At 35.8% G+C, this 18,454-nt stretch overlaps 1 protein-coding gene across 2 annotated transcripts in view; it reads left to right on the top strand.

Moving 5' to 3' along the window:
• The first annotated feature begins 16,562 nt into the window (after positions 1-16,562).
• Galnt13 (polypeptide N-acetylgalactosaminyltransferase 13) overlaps positions 16,563-18,454 on the top strand; it is a 553,792-nt gene continuing 551,900 nt past the window's right edge. For both annotated transcript variants that reach the window (XM_051184677.1, XM_051184676.1), the window contains exon 1: positions 16,563-16,636. The gene's annotated coding sequence lies outside the window, so the exon portion shown is untranslated. The remainder of the gene's footprint in view (positions 16,637-18,454) is intronic.

Genomic DNA, 18,454 nt, shown 5'->3' with positions numbered 1-18,454 from the left:
AGATATGTACTACCATGTTTCTATGTGTGCTGATGTAAACATGTATACTTTTAATTGGTTATATGATCTTATTTTGTTCTCCATATTACTTTAAAAGTTATTTGTAATATTTTAAGTACACATATTAAAGGTTATATTTTAAATATAAATACGTACTGAAGTATTTTTGTTTTTGAATAGCATTTTATTGAGAGTGTAATTTATATTTATTTAGTTGTTCTTTAATTATTAGACATTTTTTGTTGCACCAATGGGTATATAATTATAAGCACTGTTAATGACACTGGTAAACTTCTTTGAAGTTTGACCATTTCCCCTTCTGTGAGGGAATTAATATGCCTCTCTTATAATCCTCCTTGTATCCTAGTATCTCTGTCGGTGTAAATTATAGGCTGGTGATTATTTGCTCTAGGTCTAAAATCCATACATGAGCAAGTGAATTACATGTTCCTCTTTTTATGACTGGATTACCTCATTCAGGATGGTTTCTTCAAGTTCTGCCCATTTGCTTACAAATTTAAAAATTCCATTGTTCCCCCCCCCCACACACAGAGGGGTATTTCATTATGTAAATGGGCCACATCTTCTTTATCCATTCTTCAGTTGAAGGGCATTTAGGTTGCTTCCAGGTTCTTGCTATTATAAATAATGCTGCTATGACATAGTTGTACACACGTCTTTGTTGCTTGGATGTGGATCATTTGGGTATATGCCTAAGAGGGGGATTGCCGGGTCCTGTGGTTGACTGATTCCCATTTTCCTGAGGAACTACCATACTGATCTCCAAAATGGCTGTATGAGTTTGCACTCCCACCAGCAGTGGAGGAGTAGTCCCCTTTCTCCACATCCTCTCCAGCATGAGTTGTCATTGGTGTTTCTAATTTTAGCCATTCTGGCAGGAGTAAGATGGTATCTCAAAGTTGTTTTGATTTGCATTTCCCTGATAGCTAAGGATGGTGAGAACTTTCTTAAGCATCTTTTAGCCTTTTTGATTTCCCCTATTGAGAGTTCTCTATGCAGTTCTGTACCCCATTTTTAATAGGGTTATTTGGTGTTTTGTTGACTAGTTTCTTGAGTTCTTTTATTATTTTGGAGATCAGCCCTCTGTCAGATGTAGTATTGGTGAAGATCTTTTCCCAGTCTGTGGGCTGCCATTTGGTCTTGTCCACTGTGTCCTTTGTCTTACAGAAGCTTCTAAGTTTGAGGAGGGCCCATTTATTAATTGTTGATCTCAGTGACTGTGCTATTGGTGTTATGTTCAGGAAGCAGTCTCCTGTACCATTTTGTTATAGGGTACCTCCCACTTTCTCTTCTAAGAGGATCCATGTGGCTGGATTTATGTTGAGGTCTTTGATCCATTTGGGCTTGAGTTTTGTGCATGGCGATAGACATGGTTCTATCTTCAGTCTTCTACACACCATCATCCAGTTGTACCAGCACCATTTGTTGAAGATACTGTCCTCTTCCCATTGTATACTTTTAGCTGTTTGGTCAAAAATTAGGTGCCTGCCTCTGCCTCCAGAGTGCTTGTGTCACCACCGCCCAACACCATATACACTCTAAACACTGATTTTATTATGTGAATTTCCTTATGTGGTTCTGTCTGATATTTTTAATATCACATTGCACATCATGTCACTGGCTACTATCCCATTGCTGTAACATAACATCAATTATTCTGCTTTTAAACTCTTAGGTTATCACCAAACATTTGCTTCAAAACCAAAATGCTACAAAAGCTCTTGTCCATATATCTCCTGTTGCAGCATAAAAGATTCCTTGGATAAGAATGTGAAGAAATGGTGTTGTTGGGTTAAACATCATGATGCATGTGGCATTTTGAGCAATATTTTATTTATTCTGATCTCCATAATTTTCCTACTTGCACAGCTCCCATATCAGGTTATATTTTACAATTACTGCAGCCAGTGGCACTCACAACACAGACTCCCTTCCCAGCTTATGTCCCACAGTGGCCACAGTTCTTCATATTATGCATGCTAAGCCATGTGAACACCCAGTATTATACTTGATAAGTTTTATAACCTTTTAATGCATTTTTCAGAAGATTGTTGCCAAAATTAACAATGTTTTTTTTGATGTTTTAGAGAAAAAGTATGGGGAAAGCAGCCTTAGAAAAATAAGGATTCAGTTTTTGGTGCACTTAGCACAATTTCTTCATTCTTTACATGGCACAATAAGGCACTTAAAAATCCGAGGAAAGAAAACCCCACAAACCAATGAGTATGCCGAATCTTATAAATGAGAACATGTTAAAGAACATATGATTATATCTCAAAAAGGTACAAGGACAGACAGGAAAGTAGATTCCTTTGAATAATGCAGAAAGCTGTACCAAATCTTTTTTTTTTTCTCCTTTATAGCAGCATAGTGTCAGTAAAAACCCCCAGCCGTAGATATTTTTAAAATGCCACTTAAATCAATGATCTGTTTCAATATTCAATTCATTTTACCCTACCTTTCTTCCAAAATTCAATTTAGCATCCTAAAAATTCCTGTATATTTTACATCTTTCCCAGCCTGTAATTCCATATTGTAAATTATTAAATTACAGAAATTAATGTAAACATTCTATTCATGTTCACAATAAAATCTTGTTGAGGCTTAATTATATTTCACCAGCAGGTCACTGTTTTCCTGACAAACATCAAGCTATACCTCCATTTACCAAAGACTGCATTTTCATTACTGGTTGACGAGAATGTCATGAGAGACAAAACCCAAACCTTATTCAAATAAAGATATATGAACTCTGTGTGCATCTCCTCATATTTAAATCCTGTCATTGTGTCAGAGGATAAAATTAGATTAACTCAGAGTGATTTACCTTTCTAAATCATGTTGGTAGTTATCCTACTTTTTCTTCTCTTTGAAGCGTATGGAAATCAATTGTCTCTTTGATTTATACCTCTATGTTCCTAGATAGCAAAGTGAGCTGATTAATCTATAACTTGTAGTCATCTAATGTCAGACCCCTTCTTGCTTCCCTCTCCTCTGTTCTCCCTCCCTGAATTTGTCCTTCACATAGCCTAAACTAGTTTACTTGCATACTTTCTATTGTAAATTTGATTCTATAATAACATCATTTTTGAGCACCACAAATAAGGATCCCCTGGTGTGTAGAAAAATGTGTATGTAACTTTCCTGAGTGCATTCATCAAACTGCGGTGTTGATTTCCCATCCAGTTTTTACACCATAATTAAGTACCCCATTATAACTGTCACAAACTGAAGGCTATTGTCAGCCCTGTATTTACCCAGTTGGGGACAAGCCACAGTTTTATTTTTTATCCCATATACTATCTCAGTCAATTTTTTGTTCCTTGATTTAATTGAACGTTGGAGGACATGGCAGGGAAAATATCCAAACATGTCAGCCCTCTTCTTTGTTACCTAGCCCCCATATGACTCTAGAGAGAAGCATTGAGGTTCTGCTTTGCTCTGTCCACCTATTCTCAATGAAAACATCCTCAAGCATGGCCTGTGTTGCAGTCTTCACTTGGTTTTTATCATAGCCTGTGAAAATGCGTGCCCTTTTTATTTTATTTTAACCTGTTCCACATCAAGGAATTTTTCTCATAATTTATCAGAAAGGCAGGCAAAAAATCTGTAAGGCAATGGACACAGTTGACAAGACCAAATGGCAGCCCACAGACTTGGAAAAGATCTTCACCAATACTACATCTGACAGAGGGCTGATCTCCAAAATATACAAAGAATTCAAGAAACTAGTGAACAAAACACCAAATAACCCTATTAAAAATGGGGTACAGAACTGCATAGAGAACTCTCAATAGAGGAAATCAAAAAGGCTGAAAGATGCTTAAGAAAGTTCTCACCATCCTTAGCTATCAGGGAAATGCAAATCAAAACAACTTTGAGATACCATCTTACTCCTGCCAGAATGGCTAAAATTAGAAACACTAATGACAACTCATGCTGGAGAGGATGTGGAGAAAGGGGACTACTCCTCCACTGCTGGTGGGAGTGCAAACTCATACAGCCATTTAGGAGATCAGTATGGTAGTTCCTCAGGAAAATGGGAATCAGTCAACCACAGGACCCGGCAATCCCCCTCTTAGGCATATACCCAAATGATCCACATCCATGTAACAAAGACGTGTGTTCAACTATGTCATAGCAGCATTATTTGTAATAGCAAGAACCTGGAAGCAACCTAAATGTCCTTCAACTGAAGAATGGATAAAGAAGTTATGGCACATTTACACAATGGAAAATTCCTCTACAGAAAAATCAATGGGATTTTTAAATTTGCAGGCAAGTGGATGGAACTTGAAGAAACCATCCTGAATGAGGTAATCCAGTCACAAAAAGAGGAACATGTAATGCACTTGCTCATATATGGATTTTAGACATAGAGCAATCGATCATCAGTCTGTAATTCACACTGCCAGAGAAACTAGGATACAGGGAGGATTATAAGAGATTCATATAAGGTCCCTCACAGAAGGGGAAAGGGAAAGCTCTCCTGAGCATATGGGGAGTGTGGGGGCATTGAATGGAGAGGGAACTAGGAGAAAGAGAAGGGGAAGTGAGGAAAGCATGTGGGATTAGAAAGATTGATCCAGAGGAGTAATAGATGAGAGGAGAGACAGAGAGAAAGAGAGACAGAGAGAGAGAGAGAGAGAGAGAGAGAGAGAGAGAGAGAGAGAGAGAGAGAGAGAGGGAGAGAGAGGGAGCATAAAAGAGGGAGCCATTATACGTTTGGAGAAAAATTGAACCTGGAGAAATGTTCTCAGACCTCCAAGACTGATCCCAACTAACAATTTGAATAACAGTGGAAAGGCCACCATAAATGCCCTTCCCTGATATTGAGATCCACACCTAAATTATACACAATAATGGAGCCCTCATCTAGTACCTAATGGACATGGAAGCAAACACCCTCAACTAAACACTGAGCCGAACTGGAATCCAGATGCTGAGAGGGAGAACAAAATCAGGCTGCAGAAACACATAGAGACAGCTGACCTGAACAAGGAGGAGCTAATTTCCCCCAGACTAATAGCTGGTAATCCAGCTTGGGACTGACTCAGACCCCCTGAACATGGATCTCAGCTAGAAGGCCTGGGCAGTCTAAGGGAGCTTGGAGAGTGGAACCTGTATGCCTAGTGTCCAAAACGACTTTGGGGGCACATCTTTTTTGAAGGGCTTCTCCCTTAACCTAGATACAAGAGAGAAGTCCTAGTCCCTACTCCAAAATACTTGACAGATTTAAAGGACCCATCATGGAGGGTAGCACCCTACATGTGGAGTGGGGGAATGGGATGCGAGGGGTCAGGGGTCATGACAGTGTGTGAGAGAAGAAAAGAGGGAGGGAGAAAGGGAGAGACAGGGAACTGGGATCAATATATAAAATAAAAATAAAAATAAAATATTTCTGACTGCCTTCATTAATTTTTTTAAATAACTGATTACTGTTTAACTTTAACTTACTGGTTTTTTAAAAACCTAAATCTATATTCTATATCTGTTTTTTATGCATATTTTGTATTTAGTAAACATATATGAGATTTATAACATGAATAGTTTTAAGTACCATATGATTTTATTAATTTTGACAATTTCATATATGTACTTAAGGCATTTTGCTTACTCTTACTTTAGTCTTTACATCTTCCACCCATGGCAACCCTGTGTTTGCCTTTACCAGATCCATGTCTGTTTTGTTTTGTGACCTACTGAGTTTAACTATGGCTGTGTGTGTGACCATAGATTTGGAAGTAACCATTGGAGCCTGGTGGGCAAATTCATGACTCTAAACTGGAGGTAATGGTGCTTCCAAAATCTGTCAGTATTTCAAGGGAGAGTAATGGGGCACCAGGAGTTCCTATCCTGAGCATGACACAGTGTTGACATCACAGCTGCTGTGAGTTCATGATTGCAAGTGCTGTATCTGCCCCAAATGAGGCATTTCACAGCCTTTCCCCTATAATGTAGCTTTGATTCTCTATGCAATGTTTCCTAAGCATTTGAAGGGGCGATATGTGTCCTTTTTAGGACTGTACACATGTCCTTCACTTATTTTCAGTGTATTGAGAAGTCATGAGTTTTGGCATTCATCATCATTCATTTCAGGGTGAAGTTTTTCTAATTAAAAATCAGAGTGGCATCTGTCTGTGTCTATAAAGACAAATATTTAGAAGGCATTTTGGTGCTATATCGTAGCTAAAAATAAGTATCTATTCCACCCTAGTGCCTATCTTCTCACAAGATTCTATGACAAGTCTAGGTATGTATTATGTTTTGGAGCTGGCTTTAAATCAAATCATAGCAGTTGGTACCTCTGTTACAGGCATGCCATTAATGTTAAAGTGTGTACATCTTGTCTGGTTGCTTGGTATTGTAGTTCATGAGATTTATATCTGGGTAAAACCATTAATAAATTTTCCCAACAAGCACCTTATCTGGTGCCTCTTGGCATAAAGAAGGGATTATATAGTTCAGTTCCAGCTCAAATTTAATTGTAATCAATATATGTGATAGCTTCAGTGATAGTATTTTATCATCTCATAGTGTTGGGCAACCAAGAGTAATGTTTTGTGTCCTTCTGGGGGCTCCTTGATGAACAACTCAGAAAGAGGTTACAGACGGTGACAGTAATTTTTTTGTTTAATACATTTTGTTTATAGAAGCAGTTTTATTTATTCCTGCGTGGGACCTCCCCTTATGTCTGTGTTTATATTACATTTTTATTTGGATTACAAGATAATAGGTTGAACATGACTTTATCTTTGTGTGGGGTGTGGTAGAGGTGGATGGGTGTGTTTTTCTGGGGCAAGGTTTCTCTGTGTATTACTGGCTGTTCCTGAATTCAGATTGGCTTCAAGCTCAACGATGCTTGCCTGTACCTTCTGAGTGCTGAGATTAAAGGCAGGAGCCAACATACCTGACTGATTTTTTTCATATATCTTGTGAGTTGGTAGTCATCTGTTTCCCTTTTCCCCCCAACACCCTCTGTAACCTCTAATTGTTATTAATAATAAAAACCTAGAGTCAGATATTGGGAAGGGGGCTGAAAGATCAGAGAAGCAAAGTTGCCAGCCACTGGAGAGTTCTTAAGTCTTCCAGTGCTCAGAATAAATGAGCATTGCTATACTCAGGTTGTATTTTCAGACTGCTTAGTCTGCATTACCCCTCAGACTGCACTGCCCCTTAGACTGTATTTCTCTCTTGTCTCTCCCCATCTTACTTTATATTTCTCTCTTCATCCAGCCATATCACTCTAGTTTCCACCTTCTTAGTGCTGGGATTAAAGGGGCGCCACTCCAAGTGTTGGGATCTCCTTTATTTGAGCTCTGTCAATTTCATATTGCCCAGGGTGGTCTTGATTGTATAGGTACTGTATATTGAATCCACATATGCAGGAGGATATGTAGTATCTGAGCTTATGTTTTCTGAAAACATTTTTTTAAAGTTTCCCTCAATTATCTGCAGATTCGACAATTTCTATTTCCTTCTGAGTTGAAGAAATTCTCACTGTGTGTATGTGTATATCCACATTTTCATTATTCATCAACTGGTGAGCAACTGGACTGTTTACTTTTCAGAAAGTCCTTAAGTCTTTATCCTTTACTTCTGCCTTTTTTTCCTAGAATTTGCAGAATTTCATGTTTATGCTGAAGCCTTTGATCCATTTGAGGTTTATTTTTGTGTAGGGTGGAAGCTAAGTATCCAGTTTCAGTTTTTTTAACATATAGCTATCAGTTTTCCAAATATCATTTGTTAAAGATGCTGTCTTTTCTCCAGTGTGTATTTTTAGTATCTTTGTCAAAGCACAAGTGACTGCTATTACATGAGTTTAACTACATCCTTTACCTTGTTCCATTGATCTACATGTCTGTTCTTGTGCCAGTACCATGCTGCTTTTATTTACTACAGCTCTGCAGTATAACTTGAAGCCAGTATGGTGATGCTTGCAGCATTATACATTTCTCCCAGGATTGCTTCACCTACTCATGTATTTTTAATATGAATTTTAAGTTTTATGCTGTAAAGAATGACATGAAGATTTTGATTAGGGTTTCATTGAATCTATAATTTGGTTTGAGTAGGATGGCAATTTTTGTAGTATTCATTATTTCAATCAATAAGTTTGGGAGGTGTTTCTATCTTCTAATATTTTATTTGATCATTTTAATCAGAGCTCTGTATTTTTCATTGTAGATATCTTTTGCCTCTCTGGTTATATTTATGTTTTTTATTATTTTAAAATTCTATTGGTCTATTGTTAATTATATTGATTTTGATTTATATCTCTCATTATATATTTCTATTTAATATAGAAACAATATTATTTTAGATAACAATCCCAGCTCTGTCTCTCTCTCCATCTTCCCAAGCCTCCCACTAATCCTCCATCCCACCCACCATCCATTCTCCAGGGAGGGTGAGGTCTTCCATGGTGGGGATCATCAAAGTTGTACTCAGTACAGAGTCTACCAGAAATTCAAAGAAGAGATAATACCAATACTCCTCAAAGTATTCCACACAACAGAAGAGGAAGGGTCATTGCCAAACTCTTTTTACAAGTCTACAATTGTCTAGGTACCTAAGACACACAAAGACACAAATAAGAAAGAGAACTACAGACCAATCTCACTAATGAACATTGATGCAAAAAATACTCAATAAAATATTCACAAATTGAATCCAAGAACACATCAGAAAATCATGATCAAATAGACTTCATCCCAGAGATGCAGGGATTCTTCAGTGCACAAAAGTTTGTCAATGTAATTCACCATATAAACAAAGTGAAGGAAAAAAGCCCACATGATCATCTTATTAAATGCTGAAAAAGCCTTTGACACAATTCACCATTTATTCATGATAAAGGTGTTGGAGAGATCAGGGATAACAGGAACATACCTAAATATGATAAAGACTATATTTGTTCCCATCTGCTGCTGAGAAGCTTTTCTGATGATGGTTAAGCAAGGCACTGGCCAATTTGCCCTTTTGTGTCTGAGATAACTCACTCAGGATTATTTTTCAAGTTCCATCCATTTACCTGCAGATTTTAAGATGGCATTTTTAATGTGTAATGTACCACATTTTCATTCTCCATTCTTTTATTGAAGGGAATCTAGATTATTTCCACTTTCTGGCTATAATGAATAGAGCATCAATGAACATGATTGAGCAAGTGTTTCTGGGTTATATGCCCAAGAGTGGTTTGTTAGGGTTTCTATTGCTGCAGCGAAGGAGCATAACAAAAGTAACTTAGGGGAGATTTGTTTGCAGTTCTATATAACAGTTTATCATTTAAAGCAAAAAGGACAGGAACTCACAGGGGGCTGGGACCTGGAGGAAGGAACTGATGCAAAGTTCATGGAAGAGTGCTGCTTATTGGCTTGCTCTTCATGCCTTGCTCAGTCTGCATCCTTATAGAATCCAGGGCCATTAGTCCAGGGATGACACTTGCCATGGGCTGGGCTGTCCCCCATCATTCACTAATTAAGAAAATGGCTTACATGTCTTCCTACAAGGAGATCTTATAGAGGCATTATGTTAATTTTAGCTTCCTCCTCTCAAAAGACTTTATGTGTGTTAAGTTGATACAAAAGTATCCAGCACAGATAGTAGAGCTGGATCTTTGGGTAGATTCAGTCTCAAGGAGAAACAACAATATTGATTTCTACAGTGGCTGAACTCCTCCCACTAGTAAGGGAGGAGTGTTCTCCTTGTCTCACATCCTCAGTAACATGAGTTGTCACTTGTGTTACTGATCTTAGCCAATCTGACAGGTGTAAGATGGAATCTCAAAGTAGTTTTTATTTGCATTTCCCTGATGGCTAAGGATGTCAAACATTTTCTCAGCCATTTGAGTTTCCTCTATTGATAATTATCTGTTTAGAACTGTACTCCATTTTTTATTTGGGTCATTTGTTTTCATGATATTATTTTTCATTAGTTCTTCCTATATTTTAGATATAATCCATCCATTGGATATGTAATTGGTAAAAATTTTACCCCACTCTGTAGGCTGACACTATGTCCAAATGACAGTGTCCTTTTCAGCCTTTCATGGGTTCCCACTTATTGTTCATCTTAGTGCCAGTGCTAATGGTGTTCTGTTCATAAAATCATTCCTGGTGCTAACCAATTCAATGCCATTTCCCACTTTCTCTTCTATCTGGTTCTTAGTATCTGGTTTTTGTTTGTTTGTTTGTTTGTTATTTGTTTGTTTGTTTGTTTTCACAAAGTTTCTCTGTATAGCTTTGGAGCCTATCATGGCACTTGCCTCTGCTTCCTGAGTGCTGGGATCAAAGGCATGTGCCACCACTTCTTGGCTACTTATCTAATTTTACAATGAGATCTTTTACCTATTTGGATTCGAGTTTTGTGCAGAGTGATGAGTATGGTCTATTTGCATTCTCCCACATGTTTTTGCTATCCTGGTTTTTTGTTTTTTCACATGAAATTGAGAAATTTTCTTTCAAAGTCTGTAAAAATTGCGTTGGAATTTTGATGGAGATTGCATTGAATCTGCTTACTGACTTTGATAGATGGCCATCTTTCCTAAATTAGTCCTACTGATCCATGATCATGGGAAATCCTTCCATCTTATGATATCTTGTTCAAGTTTTTCTTCAATAACTTTAATTTGTTTCATCATAAATGTCCTTCACTTGCTTGGTAAGAGATACCTCAATGTTTTACTCTAAAAAAACACACACACACACGTTTTTTATTTCCCCTGTATCAAAGTGTTTGTGTCTGTTTCCTAAGAATAAGGTAATTTTCTCTATACAGTCAAAGCACAGTTATTAAAGTAAATACATTTTGCATCACCACAATACTTTGTGTGTGTGTGTGTGGGGGGGGTTATCTCACAGTATATAGCTTCAATTATAGGTGCATTTATTTTTCTTGTTTTAAATTTATTTTAATTGGGAATGTCTTCACCATCTTTAATTGCTTTGCTGTTTGAAAGGTTGGGACAGATATTTTGTAAAGTCCTCCAGTTGCATATGCTTGGTGTTTCTTAATGATTAATTCAGTTTATGCATTTTTGGCATGCACATGCAGAGAGATGTTGAATGCTTCTTAAGTACAGCCTATGTTTCTGTCCCGTTATTGATATAGTTGCCCTTGACAATTAGGTAAGGAAGTCTCTGCCAAATTTCTCCACTGAAAGTTAAACCTTCTCCTGTAAATTAATAGTTAATTTGTGGAGAGATGCTTACAGACTTTGGAGATGTATTGTCTTCAATTAAACTTTTACTCACTAGTGCTGACACACTGGTGTTTTCTTCACAGCCATTTACATAATGTTTGTATGCTGGATTTTCTAACTCCTATTTACTGCCATTTGTATAGGGGACTTTCGGTTCAAAGCAATTGTTGCCTGTGTTCATTTTAGACTTTTCTCATCTATTTTCCAATTTTAATCTTTCTAATAATTATTTTATTTAATTTCTTAATTGTTATGGATTCATCCTGGGGTATACTGCTGAAACTCGTGCCTGTATCATGTGGATACATTCACATCTTTTCTAAATTAATCATTCTTTGAACAGAAAAGTTGTCACTTTAAATTCCATGTCTGTGTTTTGAGTCCAGAGGAAACAATGTGAAAATATGCTCAAAGTAACAAAAATTTCACTAGCAAAGATGAAGCCTAAACCATGACAATACTCAGAATCTAACCTGGGATCATGTAACCTGGGGTTTTGGGTCTTTATATATTAAAAATTCTGAAAAAAGGTGTTGATTTTTCAAAAACTTTGCAAAATTCCATGATTAGCCAAAATTTGCAGATCTCTCATCAGTGTTCAGCATTCTCTTGATTAATTTTTTAATTAAATTGAAGTTTTTTTATATTTGTATATTATTTGGTGCATAGAAAGTATCTCTGAATTAATTAATTCCTTTGATGTATCGACAATTTGTGCTTGTGAGTTTCTCCCTTAGCTTTAAACATTGTCAGATATAAGTGCAGGTGAGATGGTTCTGGAAGTAAAGTGTGTGCTGTCAAGTCCGATTATCTGAATTCAATTCTCTGTGGCCAACATACAGCAGAGACAAGACTGGTAATGAAAGGGGAAGACCAACTCCTGTCCTATAATATGTGCCAAAATACATACCATCATCTGACAAAATATATTTAAAAAGAGTGCTTTAAAATTTGTCAAGTATGTATTTAAAGGAATGGCAAATCAAATCCAAAAAAATTAAAATATGTATGTTGATTAAGATAATGAATCAAGAGCACCTGATTTTGGGGGGTGCTCCAGCAAACAGTATTCTAAGGAATTGTTTCAGTGAACAAAGGAAGCATATACATGCAAGGGAAGATAAAAAAAAATCAATCTTTACAGCACAAAGTGCTAATGGGAATAAGAAAGGAGGACTTGCACTATGGTCAAAGCATTCCAGAAAAAGTGCAAAATAAGGGTACATGTAAGGAGTAAGGTTTTTCCTCCCACTGCTAGTCTTGTCCTGCCGCCACGCCAGCCCCACATAACACATTTGATATTATGTGTATTTGATATTATGCTGTTGGCCAGGTACTAGTTTCTTATAGGCTAGCTCTGTCTTAATTATTAATTCATTTCTATGTATTTCCATGTGGTCTTACCAGGGTGAGGCTGCTGGTGGTTCTGCCTTCTCCAGACTCTTCATCTTGAACCCTCCTCCCTCTTCCTCTTTCCTCCTTGTCTCCTAGTCCCTCCTATCTTCCTTTCCTATTGGCCAACAGTGCTTTACTCATTAACCAGTATGAGAAACATATATACATAATGACATCTCCCATCAGGTACAGAAAATGTACTGCATAAAAGAAGAAACAGAACTGTTTTGTATATACTCTGAGCCCAGTCTTACCAGTCTTTATTCTTATGTTACTTGTTGAGGACCTTATAAGAAGTCTCTCATTTAAAAAAACAAAAACAAACAAACAAACAAACCATATATTGTCTCAGTCACTGTTCTATTGCTATGAAGCGACACAATGACTAAGGCAACTCTTCAAAAAGAAAGAATTTAATTGGAGGCTTGCTTAGCTTCTGAGGATTAGTCCGTTATCATCATGATGGCAGGCAGGTGTGGTACTGGAGAAGTAGATGAAAACTACATCCTGTTCTGCAAACAGCATGCTGATGAGAGAAAGAGAGAGAGAGAGAGAGAGAGAGAGAGAGAGAGAGAGAAAGAGAGAGAGAGAGAGAGAGAGAGAGAGAGAGAGGGAGGAGAGAGATGGGGATTTAGCCTGAGCTTTATGAACCACAAAGCCCATCCCGAGAGACATACTTCCTACAAGACCACACCACTAATCACTCCTAAACTGTCTACCAACAAGGGACTAGACATTCAAATTTATGAGTCATGGGAGCAATTCTCATGTAAAATACCATAACAATTTACCATTTAAAAATATATGAAACAATTAAAAATATGTTAGCCATCTTTCACCTTACAGTAAATTTATTTCCTGATACGGAAAACATTGTATATACTTATGTGCACATTAACTTGTTTATTTATAAAGTAATATTAAAGGCAGGATAAAATTAATATCAAAACGTTATGTTATCAAAGTGCTAATTTTCTTTTCTTCTAGCTTTTTAAAGTTACAAAATCAATATACTACAGTACATCACTCTTCATGATCACCACATCCCTAGCTCCCAAGACAGCTTAGTGCCTATTTGAACAATGTCTTTGCATCTTCCTCTTCCCCCTAGTCTCCATACCTTCTTATCATCAGTGCTGCCTATCTTACTTCACTTAATGATCTTCTGTTTTAAACATATTGAAAATCACAGATTTAATTTTCATAATGGATTAATTGTTTGCATTTTCTTTATTAGCTCAGTTGATTATTACTAGCATTTTTTTCTTTCCCATTTCATGACTATGTAAATAGGCCTGCAGTGAACATGGAGAGTTGATGTCTCTTCAAAAGACTGACAGTATTTACACAGGAATAAGTTTGTTGGATGATGTGGTGGTTGTGTTTTGAATTTTTTTGTCTTGTATCATGAATGTTAGTCTTGTGTGAGGGCTATCTTTCTCTATTCTTTCCTGCTCTTTCTTTCCTCAGTCTCATTGATGACAGACATACTTGCCACAGTGAGATAATATTTCACGATGTGATTTTTTTTTTTCTGCTGACCAGTGATACTGAATGCTTTTTTAAATTCTATATTTTATGACTTTTGGTAAATGTGTTCTAAGTCTATTGCCCATTTTTAAATTGTGTTATTAGTTCCTTGGTTTCAGTTTTTGGAGTTCTTTGTATATTTTGAATATCAACTTCTCACCTAATGTGTATTTTGCAGATATTTTATTGACTCTTGTGATAGGATTTTTCTTTGCTCTGCAGAGAGTTTTAAGTGGAATGTAATCTTATTTGTTTACTGTCACTATTGTTGTCTGCTCTTCCTAGTGTGTGAACACATTTTTTTAAACCTTTCTTTTAGTGCATTTAGTATTTTTCTGGTCTTACTCTTATGTTTGCAATCAGTTTTGAGCTGTCTATTATAACATGGAGATGGGGGTCTAGTTTCCTTATTCTATGTATGATGCCTAGTTTCCCACTACAACTTATTAGTCAAACTGTGCTTTCCCTATTTTGTTCTTCTGCTGTTGGAAATCTGTTGACTTTGTTGAGAGGTTTTATTTACTTCTAGGCACTCTATTCTGCTCCATTGTTCTGTGTGTCCCTTCAAGTCAATACCATGCTGTTTGATTGCTGGAGCTTTGTGGTATATTTGAAGTCACATAGCATGACACCTCCTGCTTTATTCCCTTGACTATCTGGTTTTATTATTTTCATTAATATTATTGTGTGTGTGTGTGTGTGTGTGTGTATGTGTGTGTGTGTGTGTGTGTGTGTGTATGTGTGTGTGTGTCTCCATACAAACTTTAAAGTTTTGTTTTATAATTTTATGAGTAATATCATCACTCAAATTTGATTATGTTCCCAGTTTACAAACTATCACAGACATGCCCAACATTTGATAGTATGAAATTATGTTATCTGTAATGCTCACACTAGAAGAGTTTTAATGTGATTTTATGCAAAATGTTAGCTGGAGAATTACATCATTGATTCAGAAAATAAAAATACATAAAAGTACATAAAATTTTAAGTATTTTATGGTTTTGTGTTGGGCTCTGTTCATAGTTGTCCTCAGCTTCACATGGCCTAAAGACTCCTGGTAGTGCATACCTACCTCCTAGCAGGCATTTGGAGATGAAACTTCAGTTATAAGGTTAGTTGTGAAGTAGTGACCACCTCTTACCTGCCCTGTCCAATTGAGAAACCAGGTGATTTATGCTTATCCCCGTCTCCTGTAACATGCATTTGCTTAAAAGGCACATGAATATAATAATGTGCTTATTATTGTATCTTAATTATTTTATTGAAATTGAATGGGAAGAGCAATTTATCTGTTATAAGTTCTAGGAACTTGGAAATGTAAAATTCACGGAAATATGTAGGTTCTTGGCATTTTGGTAGGTTTCCTCTTTTGATTTAGCTCTAATGCTGATAACTTTATCTGGTTCTTCCCTCTCTGTCAGAAACTGTGTTAAGTAAAGCAAAACCATCTGTTTATGGGCCAGGTATAGACAAGTCCCATCTTGGTTTCTTTCCTCTGTTATAGGAAGACAAATGAAACCTCAGCTTTTGACAGTTGTCCGAAATTTCACAAATTCTACTGGTCTTTGAAACTAACATCCCTCTAAAGAAGCTTGCTACTCAGAGGATTTGTAACAACAGTGTGCTTGGTCTGTCTGAAAAAAAAATATGTACTTTAGAGAGCTTAATACAAATTCCATTAGTTAGTGGTTTGTTTCTTTTAAATAACTTTTCAATAACAGTATACTTAGTAGTATCAATGTCACTTACATAGAAATACTTTTGGCTCCAAAGTTAATGTGCCTTTTTAATGCTAATCCTTCAAAACAAATTAATAAATAAAGCCTGAGTAAATCACTTTCTTCTATTCAGCTTGACACTGAAGAAAGCAGAAGCCATCTGTGGGTGTATTTTGTGAGGTGTAAAAGCAGTATTTTTCTCAGTACATGACTTTCAATTAGAATTGAAATGCAAATACAAAGTGAGTTGGTGAAATTTTCTGGATAATTCTAGCAGAATTCTCTTCTAACTCTGTAAACTTTATGTTTAGAAAAAAGATGCATTTAATGATTTTGTTAAGATTTTTGTGTATTAAATCTCTACTTAAATTTACTCTTAAACATACTATAGTTCTGAGTTGCTCTGATGTGATTTTATCAGTATTTTGTGGAAACTGTGTACTTAAAGGTTATTCTGGAATTTGAATGCTACATTCTTGTCTGTTATGAGTATCCTTGACAGCTCTTTTGAATATTCACACATAAATGAAAATTTTTCTGTTCACCATATTTTGCATTTGCTAGATATATAATATGTAGTTTGCAGTAATTTTATTTGTAATATGAAAGTGTATATATAGTTCCTCTTTATAGATCTTCATCATTTTCCCTGTGACATAGTCAAATTTCTTACCTTTGGTTTTTCTCCTTCACAGATGCATTTTGTAGGAGTATTTTGAAGATGAATATTTTCAAATCATTTTGAAACAGCCAAGCACCATCTACAGTAAGTGATCTGTAATTTTGTTTTTTGCTCACTTGTAGTCATATTGAATGCTTTTGGCAGACAATCACAATAGAACATGTTCATTTTTACAGTTTTTGACACTCATGATTGCAGAGAGAGAATGTGTATAAAGCTAGGAAATTAGGTGTTTGTAAGTCTGAATTAAGTTGTGTAATTTCTAGTTTCCTAATTACCGATTTTACTGTTGGTATAGCTATGCTCATAGAACATTCTTATTTATTCTTTCATTGAGGTTTTATTCACATTTTAATTGACAAAAATAATAATGAAGGTTTAGTAATATTAGCCAGGTGCTGATACAGATGTTTTAAAAAGTACATCAGATTAATATATTTTTATTTTTTTCACATTAGGTACTTTATATATAAACAGTACATTTAGACCTTCCCTGACATTTTAAGTTTATAATTTTACTCTTATGTTTAAGTGAGAAAACTGGGAATCTCAGAGATTTCATGATTTGCTCAATATTTCTTCAAAGTGGGAACTCTTGGTTTCATTATGTTCTTGTTGCTTCTTTGGAATTTTGGTTTTGTGCAAACATTATCATTAGAGTGTTGAAAAGGTTTTTTTCCCTTGTTTTTTGTTCAAAGTGTTGATGTTATTTTTCATGTCGTTGGACTCTTTTATTTAAGTGACACCTCATTTACAAAACTGACAGTTTGGAGTTATTAGGGAGTGAATAAAATGTAAATTCATGCCATCAAATTAGATTACTGAATTTCTGAAGTCTTCCTTCATTAAAACAAACAATCAAACCCTCTGAGTGTGTGTGTATATGTGTACATGTGTAAAATTGTGTGGTTACTGTAGACTTAGCCTGAAAATTTTGTTTGTAAGCTTTTTTTTTTGGAGAGAAAAGATGACAATTTGGGTGTACTAATGGAACTATAATTCTTATCTTGAGAAAGACAGAAAATTTATAAACAAAAAGAAACAGTTAAAATTTCAGACTGGCAAAATTTGGAATAATAATCATCCTGTGCTTTATAACAAATTTATGGAAATAGGAGTTACAGGCAAGAGAATATTCATTGAGTCTACTGTATACATTTTACATTCAACAACACAGTTAACCCAAAAAACATCATAATTCTGATCTGCTATATTTATTTTCATATTGGGAAAATGTACAATAGAATGTTTGGATCTTTCTTTATGGGAATTCAGCTCAAGGCATCCATAATTCTTTTGCTATTAGCCTAAATGTTAAGTGCTAAGATTTTATGGTTGATCGAAGGTCAGTTTTGTTGTATGAAAAAACACTATTTCCAAACCTCACAATATATAATAGGTCTTAATAATGCATATACTATGACTTCATTTCAACTAAAAGAAATAGCAATTGCCAAACATTAAATGCTGATAGGGCTATTTAGCTATTTTATGTTAATAACTTTGAAAAATATATTCTTTCATTAAAGAAAAATTTGCATTTAAAAATCTCATTTTCCAAGGTCAGAGGCTATACCTCATGTTTCTAGGCCACTTTTAAAGGCTGCTATGACTGACCATGCCTGTCACTTGCAGTCCCCTTTCCTGTTCATATGACATAGAGAAGTTTAGAATAAGGCTTTTCATTTGATTCATCCTCCTCTCTTTTCATCATCTTCAGTTGTGTGTGTTCTCTGTGCCAGCTTAAGACTTCAAAGGAAGTCTTAAACTGGCATTTCCTCTTTGGCAGATCAAATTTAGCTATTATTGATTCCAATTATTTTACACTTCAGTTCTTAAAACAATGGACAGTAATGTTTATTGGGGTTACTATAAAGTATATTAGTGTTGAAAAGATTATTT

Source organism: Phodopus roborovskii, unplaced genomic scaffold, assembly GCF_943737965.1.
Source record: "Phodopus roborovskii unplaced genomic scaffold, PHOROB, whole genome shotgun sequence".
NCBI classification, from domain to species: Eukaryota; Metazoa; Chordata; class Mammalia; order Rodentia; family Cricetidae; genus Phodopus; species Phodopus roborovskii.
The sequence above is the reverse complement of the archived record's forward strand: the minus strand, read 5'-3'. Positions and strand labels throughout refer to the sequence as shown.